Below are 13,849 nucleotides of genomic sequence, written 5' to 3' on the forward strand. Positions count from 1 at the left end.
AAATTTTGTTCTAGTTGATCCTAAATTATTGTATTCACCTACCATGGAAATGTCTTCACACTCTCCTCCACACCACCCATCCTCCACACTACCCCTCCATCTTTACCTCAATAACAATTATCTTTATCGCATCAGCCAGTAGAAAATATACAGTGTGTCACCGCCATGAAAAGGGTTAATTCTCGATGATACCTTGTATCTGTTTTAGAAGACCTATTCACCCGAGGAGCGAGCTCGGTACAAAATCAGGATCTGTTTTGCCAGTACCCATATTCGCTCAGCAATATACACGTTCATTAACCACTTTCATACGATGACGACTACGTTGGCGCCATGAGGTGCAAGTGGGGTGTATGAGGCGTTAGCGTCATTATCATATTTATTTTATAGTTGTAAATGATTGATCCCCATATTCTGTGAACTGAATTGATCGTATTTTCTGTGGCTATTAATATTCAGAGTGATAGAGAACGAGTAATAGAGCTGTAACTTTATATTTTATAACGCGATTATTGTGATGCATCAACGAATCATCGTACATCAGGCAGGTGATGCTGCCCGCGAGAATTTGACTCGTATTGAAGAGGTTAATCATCTTAAAATACGTGTTTACATATCGGTTCAGTGTTATGTTTACTTTATCATCATGCACTATTGCTATTATTATTATTATTACTATTATTATTATTATTATTATTATTATTATTATTATTATTATTATTATTATTATTATTATTATTATTATTATTATTATTATTATTATTATTATTAATGTTGTTATCATTGTTGTTGTGTTTGTTATTATTATTATTGTTATTACTATTATTATTATTATTATCATTATTATTATCATCACTAATATTATCATTAATATAATTTTCAAAGCATCTCCCATACCCCAGAAAATCGAATTGCCTACCCCTGGTGTAAGGCCATCCACCGCAAGCTGAGACAGTGATTTTGAATCTCCCACAACAAAACATTAAACAAAATAACCACGATTATAAATAGTCCTGCCTTATCGCGAGGTACTCTTCAGTCTAACTGCCGCTAAGTTATCATATTCACCTGAAGCATGACCCTTTCAGTCCACTGAGAACGTCTTCGTAAATAGTGTAGCAAATAAGGTCAGAGGTATTGAGGCTGAGGGAGGGAAAGCGTGATGGACAACAAAGAATTCTGCACTTCCCTTTCAGAGTTGCCCCCCTCCCCTCCTCCGTCCTCCTAAGGGAGAAGAAAGTAAGGCATTGTCCGAGACACGGTCAGAGCCCCCTACATACACACACACACACACACACACACACATACAGACACACACACATACACACACACGTGCGCTTTACCCATAGATCAGCTCATGTTAACTCTGAGCTCTCATACGGGAGAGTAATAGCTCTCGATCACGAGTCGAACACGTGATCTAAGACAGAAGTGGTGAATCCCACGCATACATATACATGCACGTGTACGCATGGCTAGTTCGTGCAGCGGTTAACGTCTCGGGTTTCCACACTTGAGGTACCGAGTTCGCGCCACGTTCCCTGGGGAGAGTAGAAGACGTCGAGACAGGACGTACCCCCTCCCAAGACAAGGCTATGGAACGAAACTAAGTGCTAATGAATGTTATCGGATTTGAATATTCATTTGCAAGAAAGACCTAAAAGAAATGACAATATAATATTGACGAGTGACTGTTAAAAGGTAAATATGGAGAGGTGGGAACTGATAGAACGTGTAATGCTCCACTAAATATAACAATGAAGAATACAGTGACCCACCAGGTTGAAGCAACAGCAGGATTAAGAGGAAATGACACACCAGTGAGACTAGTTTACTAAAAACAAAAACAAAAAACAAAACAATGTATTTTTATGCATGTGTCCCATAATTAAAATAAATTAATTTTTTATAATGTAGCGCATGATATTGAACCAAGAGATGCATTACATAGACACGGCAGATACAGCTAATTTTTTTTTTTTACAAGTTTAAGGAAATTCTTTGAATTAGACTGGAGGAAATTTACAAAGGTTTTCTTAAATCTAGTCACTAGAGAGGAGATTCCAGTCTTCTACCTGTGCAAGGGTGAAATTCACTGTGGTTATTTAAAGTTCAGAGCAAAATTTATGCTGTTTGAACTAGAGCAATGAGTAGTACACACACACACACACACACACACACACACACACACACACACACACACACACACACACACACACACACACACACACACACACACACACATAGCTGTCGATCATGAGTCCAACACGTGATCCAAAGACCAAGGTGAATCACACACAAACACACACACTCACACACACACACACACACACACACACACACACACACACACACACACACACACACACACACACACACACAAGATATGTAATATCTAGATATTCAATAGATCTAGCATTCAAAACAGTTTTACTTTGATTTATTTAGACATTATGTTCTGCTAAGAGTTCTAAAGGTTTTCTCAATCTGGTACAATGTTCTATTTCAGTACTACCACAAATTATATCATCATCTAGATATGCAGCAACACCCTGCAACTTGGCAAAAAGTTGCGCAATAAATTTCCAAAAAGTACCAGGAAATGAAGATAAATCAAACAGTAAGCGTTTATATTCAAACAGTCCTCTATCAGTATTAATGACAAAGTAATCTTGGTTCTGTTCTTCTACAGGTATTTGTAGATAATTATTCTGCAAATCTATTTTTGAGAACAATGTTCCTTTACCTACTACAGATGATAATTCTCCAAACTTTGGTAATGGATATTTTTCACAATAAAGATTTTTATTCACAACTTTAAAATCGCCGCAAATTCTTATTTCTATCTTGTTTTCTTTCAAAATAGGAACAATGGAAACTGCCCGTTCACTATATGAGATAGGTTTTATCATAACACCATTTACTATTCCCTTATAAGCGTACGGAACCGTACGTGTTTCAAAAAAATTGGCTTCACATCTCTTTTAAGATACAATTTAGCCAAAACACCTGAAATGGATTTACTTGTCTCTACACGATAGTTATTAATTATGTCTTCCACTTTCACTTCATCCATTCTCCTGACTCTTCATCTATACCAGTTCTCAGCCTTACTTGGCCCATTCACCCCTTTCACCATTTGTCAGAATGTCATTCCCCCCCCTCCTTTCCAAGATTGTCTGTTTCAAAAGGTGCATTCTAAATAATATGCAAATATTACTAAAAACCCTTTTATTTTTTCCAAATTAGTATATATTTTTCCCAAATTAGTATAAATCCAGCCCAGGTGACAGGCCAGATAGGCCAAAACCTATAATTGCTTTCCTCACCCCGTAAGCTGACTGTGGCCACAAATCACCCCCAGAAATCCCAAAATTCCCCCCCTGGGGGTGAATTTCACCCCTAATGAGAAACCCTGATCTATACCAACCAAATAGATACCCATCAAGTCACGTCCACATAAATTTGTGTTATAAGAACCAACAACATAAAAGGTTTGTACAGCATAATATATATTATATTGAACTTGAACTTCGCCTAAAACCTCTATGTTCCTAATCATCTTAAACAGTAAGATTTTTATGACATGTTTCAATTTTCAAATTCAACTTTTTTGAACAATTCTTTGGTCAAAGTCGACACAGCAGCACCTCTGTCCACTTCAGATGGTACAAGGCCCGTATACAATCGGAAATCAAATTCATCATGACGAAGAGCACTATGTTCTTTCACAGTATCAATTTATCATCATTACCTTCTTCACCATCATTCAGAAGCCTAATGTTTTCTTGCTTTTTCGTTTACTAATTGAAGCTTTATATTCAATTTTCTTTCTATTAAACCTAGGAGAAACTAGTTTTTCCTCTTTACACACTCTCTGGAAATTATCTTTTTTTTATGGGACAAATTACATCTAACGTAAACCTACAAAACTACTATCATGTGAATATCCATAATGGCTATAAACTTTATTCAGAATTTGAACCTCAGACTGTGACATTGTGGACTGCCTAACATAAGCTTTTTCCAACTGTGATTTTTCGCAAAACTTTAACTGAGGTCATTTTCCTTGAATATATATCTAAGACTACTAAGTTTGAAAAATACACTTCTTTTTCTACTGCCGTAAACAATTGGTCTCTCACTCTGGAATCAAAATCTGATCCAAATGCACAATCACTGGCCAGCTTTTGTAGTTCTGCATTTAATTCAATCACAGACTCCTCCTTTCTCTTTTACTCTTGTTGGAATAACAAAAGACTCCAGTGATGGGAAGGTTTGACTACACTGTGTGCTTTCAACCTTTTCAAAATGAGTCAAATTCTCGTGCGCAGCATCGGATGCCCAATGTACGATGCATCACACTACTCGGAACATAGAATATAAAGTCACTGTTATTTTACTCATTCTCTTTCACTCTGAAAAACAATAAACACAGAAAACGTGATCAAACCAGTTTACAGAATCTGGGGACACTCATCTATAACTACAAAATAAATATAATCAAGACGCCGACGGCGGCATCCTCGTATACCCACTCCCGCCTTGTCAACCATATATATATATATATATATATATATATATATATATATATATATATACATATATAAATATATATACATATATATATGTATATATATATACATATATATGTATATATATACAATTATACATATATATACATATATATATGCATATATATATATATATATATATATATATATATGCTTGCTAATAAGAACACGGGTACGTGTGTTCACTTAGGCAAAGTAGACCACTTAGAAAAAAGAAACTACCGAAACAGAGCGTTTTCGTATATTACATTTTCAGTGCAAAAAGTACTTTTTGCACTGGATATAATATACGAAAGCGCTCGGCTTCGTTGGTTTCTTTTTTCCCAGTGGTCTACCTTGCATATACATACATACATACATACATACATATATATATATATATATATATATATATATATATATATATATATATATATATATATATATATATATATATACATATATATATATATATATACGCACACACACATAGACAAACATACACACACTCGGTGGCGCGGTTGGTAGAGTCCCCGACTGTCACTACGGCAGTCCGGGTTCGAATCCTGCCCAGGGCTGAAATAATTTCAGTACCGCTGCGCTTTGAGTCGTTACTCCAACTCTCGTGGGCAGGGAGTTGTGTGTGTGTGTGTGCGTGTAATATCACAGCATTACCTATAGATCGGTCATACGAGCTCTGAGCTCTCCTCCGGGAGAGAAACAGCTGTCGATCACTGGTCCAACACGTGATCCAAAAGACCAAGATGAATCACACACACACACACACACACACACACACACGCACGCACGCACGCACGCACACACACACACACACACACACACACACACACACACACACGCACATATATATATATATATATATATATATATATATAAATATATATATATATATATATATATATAATATATATATATATATGTATGTATGTATATGCATACTGGTATTGTTCAACACATGATCCTGTGTTATTTTTTTCTTTTAACCTTCGCCCCGCTCTCCAACCCAACGCGAGGACAGTCGTTGCCTTTCTCCATTCTTCCACCATAAATATTTTCATTCTTAATAAGACAAGTATTCCCCAAACCTAAAAGGCGCACATTACTATACATGAAGTTGTGCTTCACGTGAATAGGTTTGTTTGGGTTTAGAGAAGGTCAGAAGGGAAAATGGGAAAATACGTCACCAGATTGGGAGAATGTAAATAGTCACGGCAACATGTTTGCACCGAGAAATTTGTTTTGCATTTGCTGGTCCTTGATTATAATTCTATTATCTTGCTTCAGGGACAGTATTCATTCTTTTTTTTTCTTTTTTTCATGGGGAAAACAACATACAAAAGCAGGCTACATCACAGTATTTTTGTACTTTTTGTGATTATGTGAGTCTGTTTTACTTGGAACGACGTGCATCACTATATTTGTGATTTCTAATACAATATTCTTTAGTCACTCAAATTATGTCTTCAGCAATGACTAATTAACATTATATAACGAAAACATCATCCAATACGCTTGAATGATTCACCAAGGGTATTTATTACTAATTGAAAATGCTTCAAATGTTATACGAGCAGTAAAATGTAAGATCGAGAAAACCGCCAAAAACATTATGAAACTCCAGCGAGTGTGTTGCAGTGCTCATTGGAATGATAAATCACCCGCATTTGCGATAAAAGTGGACATCAACACCGGTCAGAATTCTCGTGGATGTAAAGGTATGAGCACAGTTCAGCGTTGTCTGCTGCTGATTTTATAATTCATGGCCCGTAAATGGTGATATTAAGTGTTTATTGCATTTTACTCGTTGGCTACCGAAAAATGTGGGTCTTTTTTCTTTTTTTCTTTTCTTTTTTCTTGAAACTCGAATGCAGTTTCTCTAGTCTTGCTCATCGCCGACGTCATCGCCAATGTCGTTTTCTTTTTCTTCCTTCTCTTGATCTCAGATCTAGTATTGTTATTGTTATTCATGTTGTCCTTCTACATCTTTTTCCTTGTCTTTATATCTTCTATTTATATCATTATTGGCACAGTATCATTATTCTTATTTCTAATATCATTACCATCATTAATACTATCGTAATCATCACCATTATTTTCACCAGTATTACTTATCATTATTTAATTATGTCCCTATTATAATTGAATTTATGATAATTCCTAGAACCACTATCATTATTATTACCTTTATAATTATAATTAATTCTACAATTACCACCTTCACCGCCACCACCAATTACTTACTGTGGGTCTCTCCTTGCGAAGATGAGTTTTAAAACCCTTGTGGAAATAAAGTTCGTGTTTTGTTTTACGTTTTAATAGACACTACAAAAAAACGCATAACTCAGCACCAACTAGACCACATCATATATCTACATTAAATTTTGTATGTTACAACTTTTGTGCTAGAGTCGTTCGAACGGGTACAGCCCACTTCGCATTGTGCTGATTCTTGTCAACTGTTGAGTTCGTTTGAGTAGAAATGACTTTGGTTACGATCTTTCATGTTCCGAATCTCCAAATACCAAATTACACTGAGAAACCGAATGACGAAGTAAGATAAGTTAAACCTATATAAATATTAAACACGTTCTTGAAACCTTCTTAGGGAAGTCTAGAATAATGTAAGCGAAGTCTTCTTTTAGCTATTCAAATTCACATCATTTGACAAGACCCGGCCCAGTGTGAAGCGGTCGATTCCAGTCGACGATGTAAGCGATATGACGTCATTCTGTTATCAAGATGAGCCACGTACAAAAAATGGAAGTAAATGGCAGATATTCAATAATTCAAATCAAGGCCAAGTGTAAGGTGAGCAATTATCAAGACCACCTAATTTACTTACCTATTTGCGTGTGTGTGTGTGCGTGTGTGTGTGTGTGTGTGTGTGTGTGTGTGTGTGTGTGTGTGTGTGTGTGTGTGTGTGTGTGTGTGTGTGTTGTGTATGTACATGTTTAATTCGATGATGGCTTTAGCCTGGTGTACTTTAACTCAAATATTTCAGAATTTGATGCGTTTCTATGAAAAAGTATTGTTTTTACTTCAATTTATTCCCATGACTTCGTGATGTTTATATCGATAAAAGAGATCGATGGACTGCAGCTGCGTGTGAAGACAGTGCCATGGTGAAGGCTTGTGAGAGGTAGAAACAGACAGATGTTGGGCACAATGTATAACGGAATACTAGAAATACTCAATCACTTATCCCCAAAAAAACTAAACACTAATAAGTCTGGTAATTGCACAATACCACTGCCTCCGGTTGTATGGTGATACTATGAGAAATAAAAAGGCTGTCACATACCATTTCACGTTCGACCTGTGTCAGTCATGTTTGATCAAAGGATACAAGTGAGACACGATTTCTTGTGTACATAGGTAGGGCGCAGAAGATAAGTATTCTGTAAAGTCAAATTTGGGTGTTAAATGTCGTAACAATGTTCGTGTTTGACGTGAAGTTTGTTAAGATGCCTGGAGGGCAGTGGGGGTAGATTCTGCACTGTAGTAAAGTGATGTAAATGTTCTGAAGTTGTTCTGTTTTGAATTTGTGATGAAATGAAGAACAACGTTCAGAATTTTCTGATGTGAGTAGTTGTTTGTTGAACATGTCACCTGTTTTGATCCAGGACATTAGTATATTACTGGTTTTACGAAGAATAAAAGGGACGTTGCCCATAATTAGACACTCGATTGCGTTAGGCTTGACGAAGATGACTCTCATATCACCCCCATATAGATGGAAGAGATCAGGCTAAGAATTCAAATTCACTGGCCTTTCAGGCATTGGTGCAATTCCTCAAACGCACGCCACTCAACACAACTGTGTATGCATGACTACCCTATACAACAGCTCACTTGCCTCTGAGCACTTATCCCACTTATTCAAATTCCCTCATATCGTCCTTACTACCAAACCCCAGAAACCCATCCCTGCCCTCTATCATCTTGCCCCATTTCTGTACTGGATTTTTTTTTTTTTTTTTTTTTTTTTTTTAAGGTGTTCCAGCATGTATCGCCAAATTATAGCCTTGTAATGGTCTTGTAATATCGCGATTGTGTTACGCCATTCAAACGGACTGTGCTGCTTGGCACACAAGCTTAAAGCCGAACTTTGAGGTAGTGTCTACAAAGATTTACAAAGGTAGAGCATACCTCCAAGAGACCTTTCGGTCCATAACTAGGTCAGATGTTAAGAATAGATAATTAAATGAAGAAATGAATAAACAAGAGGATCAAAGAATTGGCAGGCATTACTGCATATTGCTTAGGTGTTTATATAATTGAATATTAAAACTGCCTCTGCAGGATGTTTATTCCAATAATTGTTGCTTATATACAGTAAACCTATATCTAATTCATTCTCGCTTATCAAATGTTCACTAAATATAATTTCATTAATATATTTGTTAACTTACAAGATATTTATAAGTTTATTTTTTGGTTGAAAACGTATTTTGAGACTTACCTGTTCACCAAGTGTGGAACCTTTAGAGATATCCGTTGGGGTGTTGGTTACAAAAGAGAACGAGCTGGCAGAATTCCTAGCTGAATCCTTTGCTCTTGTGTACACATCACACTAACTTCATGATCCAGCGAGCCACTAAACCTATCAAAACAAAATAGATATAATCTATACCACTGGCTTCCTCAAAACAGCTTAAACATGTGGACACTGCATCTAGTGCGGATCATATCGATGTAGATCCATAGTTGTTAAAACAGTGAGTATCCATTTTGGAGCTACTTCTTACTTCGGTTATTCCCCAACTTATCTGTGTGGAAGATACCTCGTATCGTTCCAGTTTGTAAAGAGGTCCTCGCACTGACCCCTTGAACTACAGACCATCTAGTCTGACTTCATGTACCTGTAAAATGATTGAGAAGATTGCTGTCAAACAGCTAAATACCTTAGAAGAAAAATAGAATTTATTTATGATCATTAATTTGGTTTTAACCAATTCGATACAAATCAAATTCTCGCGCGCAGCATCACACTACTCGCATTATAGAATACAAAGTCACTTCTGTATTATTCGTTCTCTTATACTTTGAGCACTAATAAACACGGAAAATGATCAAACCAGTTCACAGCATCCGGTGATAACTCATCTTAGAACTAAAAAATAGAATATATAATCAGGACGCCGACACCGGAATCCTCGTATACCCAATCGCGCCTCATAACGCCTACGTAGGCATCATCATACCGCAGTGGTTAAACATGGGCATTCTACGGAAGACCAATGATACTCAGAACGGCACAACCTCCCTACCATATTCCCTCCGCACTGTAGATGCTGCTTTCTTAGATTTTCCGAAAGCTTTTGATAGGGTCGGTCATGCAGGGTTGTTGATGAAGCTAAAGGAACTTGAGATTTATGCGGTCCTCCTACCTTGATTGAATTCTTTCCTAATATGAAAGACTACAAAGGTTTCGATGAAAGGCAGTCATAAAAAGGTGTATCCCAGGGCTTTGATATATAAATTATGTTACTTATGCACTTCCCTGTAATTATATGGTCTTTGATTAAGATTTGAAAATATACGTTGAGTACCATCATAACTCACCCAGTGAACTGAAAGAAGTTATGTAATGCTCACAAGCAAATTAGAACAAATTTCCTTCAACTGCAAAATCAGGTGGACTACAATTGAATGTCAACAAATATGCTTTCCAAAGAGGATCCATAGACTGGAATCAGACTTTTACCAAAACATTTTACTACTTAGATGAACACCACTGAATTTTGATGATACACCAGGACTTGAGATGGGGGTGTTGTAGTAGATTTATTGTTGAAATTTCATAATCATATTGTGGTTATGGACATAACCCGCAAAGCTGGGGGACTCTCTTGCTACCTTCTCAAATGTTCAGTTAACAGATCGCCTAGCTCATACTACGGTTATACAAAACCTATATTAGATCAATCGTTATGTAGATTTGTTTGTAGTCTGCATTGAGTTTGGAGGCGTTGATACAAACGAAGTTGTGGTTTGTTTTCTTTAATCCATCCGTCTAGATTGAACAACATCTCAAATAATTTCACGAGGAAAACACTGGCGGTTGCCACCAGAATATAGAGTTGCTTCTTCGTATCTACCGCTTGCCTCCAGAATGTAGATTTGTTTCTTCAGAGGAATGGTTTGATTTGTTGTCCAGTCTAGACGTAGAGATTAAAGAAAACAAACAACAACTTTGTCTCAAAGCCTCCAAACTCAATGTAGACTATAAATCTACATTCTGGTGGCAGCGGTGGGATTTGAAAAAACACCTCCAGATTCTGGTGGCAAGCGGTGGCTCCGAAGCAACAAAACTACCATTCCTCCGAAGCAACAACTCTACAATCGATTATGCTTCTACTGTGTAAGGTGGTAAGTTGAGGAATCTACGCCAGGAGACGCTGAGGAGTTGCAGTCAAATCCGTCACCTTTGCTCTACACTCTTTAAGGATTTTTACCGCAGTTAACTACAGTCACTACTGGGAATCGGAGGAGTGCGGGATTCGAACCCCCAACTAAGCAAATGTGAGACCAGCATGCTTCAGATCACACCACCAGAACACTACGTGTATCATCGGATATATTATAATCTGGAGTCAAAGGCAATGGATTAGATAAGTGGACCTTGTATCGAGGCGGAACACTTGTCATATTTTCTGCCAAAGGCTATCTTATCGGAACATATTTTATTTAGCATTGGAAATTTATTTGTGGAACATCAACAGTCATCTTTTCTTTTCAATATTTGGGTCCAAAACCATCGGACATTCACAATTTTTCAGTCACGCAGGGTATTCAAAAGTCATCAACTTTTTTTATTTTCCAAAGCTCAATAAACATCTGGTGTCGTGATCGGAAACGTGCTGGTCTCGCAGTTGCTTAATTGTGGGTTTGAATCCCGCACTTCTCTCTGATTCCCACCGGTAACCCTTTGCAACTTACCCCAACAATCCCTAAAGACCATAATAGGTCAAAGGTGACAGCTTCTGCCGTAGCCACGCGCCTTCTGGCGTAGGCTCCTCACCACACTTTACTATTTCTTGGAATTTTCTTATATTTAGATAAATTTAAGCCTAGATTGAACAAACTGTAGGTCCAGTACTATATGAATTTGGCCAATTGCATTGGACAAGCTCTTGAACATACAGTGCTTACATTAGCAAATAGTAATTATTTCGACATAACTTAATTCCACCAAGGGCATACTTACCAGTCCCTACCTTTCGTTATCTGTTAATTCATTATTTCTCTCTCTTATTTTTTTATTTCTTATTCCAAGGTGAAAAGGTCAACCGGGTGAGGATCAAGGTAAGAAATGGTAGAAATATCGCACCAAGCTAAGCTCATATGATATTTACATTCTCCTTTGAAAATATCAAAAATATTAATGTTACCCAGCCTGTGTCTATATTGCAAGAGCAAAATTATTTAAAGATGTCAGATAAGTTGAGAACGTTTCTTTTCTGTTGCATTTATTACGTAATATATCTAAGTGAGGAAATGTCTCAGGAAATAAAATGAACATCTTATCATCAAAATATATATCCCTAACACGAACAAATATATTACGTAACCCGGTATATGTGTGTGACTAAGTTTCTGTGGATGGTAAATTTTCACAACCATATGGCAACTATTGTTTTCGTGTGGCGTCCTATCAACCTTTCCACATGTACTTTATATATATGTATACATATATATATATATATGTATACATATATATATATATGAATATATATATGTAGATATATATAATGTATATATATATATATGTATATAGGTATATACATGTATGTATATATATATATGCATATGTATATATATATATACATATGTATATATAAATATATTTGATATATATATATATATATTCATATATACATATATATATATATATATATATATATATATATATACATTGTTTCCCGTTAGGTGATTTTAATCAATTAAAAGCAAGCACATGTGCATCGAAAGAAGTAATATGTGATTATGTCAGTTCGTCCCGTGGGTTACTTCAACATGTCTGTATACCAACTAAATCAATGATATTATTTAACAAAGATTTATGCGTTTTCTCGACTAACCTCCAGTAATCTTAGGTTCAGGTCTCAGTTGAATTAAATCATTTGGCGTTGGACAAGAGAGTAGTATATAGCGTCAGCCACCCTTTTGAAATACTTAATATTGAAAACTGAACAAAATTGGAGTTTGCGAATGCTCAGAAATGGTTTCAGTCTGTGTGCGATATTTTGGATTTCTCCAGGCGTCAATTGTTATATGTTTGTAGTTAACCTACAAACTACAGCCAAAGAAATGCATAAGTATAGTACGGCTTAATAGATTGTTTCTACCTCAAACAGCGAAGAGACACCTTAAATTGAATATAATCACATGTCTGCTACCAGAAAATAATATGTAAGACATATTCCCGCAGTTTGCAGATTGATTATCATTCACCATTAAACGAACAAAAATATGTAAAGGTCTCAGTACAATTAGCAGAAAAATTCTAGAACTGCAGTTTCGCTTTGTTGTTCACTTACAATGGCATTCAAAACAAATAGACGAAAGATTTTTTTTAAATCATCACTCCTGGTTCCAATTTTTCTTAAAAAATAGTCTAAATAAGAGCCCTTTTAAACGTCGAGGATTTTTTATCAAGTAATACCATCTGGTGGTGTCCAGGAAAAATATACCATAAAAATTGTACGCGCCATGATTGTTAAAAAAAAAAAAAAAAAACGCTGCTTGGCAAACCAACTAGAAGGTACTAGACGTATTTGTAGTGATAATTTCCGGCCGCGGTCCGCCGTTGAAACCACCAAATCATTTGAATATTTGAGAAACGTACTAGATTGCTTTCATCTTACAAATGTGAAAACATTAAATATTTAGTAAGATCAGTTGCATTTAGATTTGTTTTAACCGAAACAGGAGTGGGGACAATTTATAAGCTGAAAAAAAAAATGAAGACGCCAAAGTTTCCAGTGCTGATTTGGAATTCCTCCAGCTTCGACAACAATTGTGCAGAAAAACTCTATTGACGTGGGTGGTCCTTGGCACTGGACCGAGTTTAGTTTATTCTGCAGACGTTTACCATTTTCGTTATTTTCTGATAATACTTTAATATTTCGTTCGCATAAGCTATATTCACTAACATTAAAATGCACATTAAATCGAAATACGAGATATATGATTACATAAATGATAATGTCTGCAGTAATCTGACCTGAACAGAATCGCTCGTTAATATAATACTATATGTTCTTTAAGAA

The sequence above is a fragment of the Oratosquilla oratoria genome, chromosome 14 (assembly GCF_046742065.1).
Source record: "Oratosquilla oratoria isolate Oo_2021 chromosome 14, ASM4674206v1, whole genome shotgun sequence".
Classification (NCBI taxonomy): Eukaryota; Metazoa; Arthropoda; class Malacostraca; order Stomatopoda; family Squillidae; genus Oratosquilla; species Oratosquilla oratoria.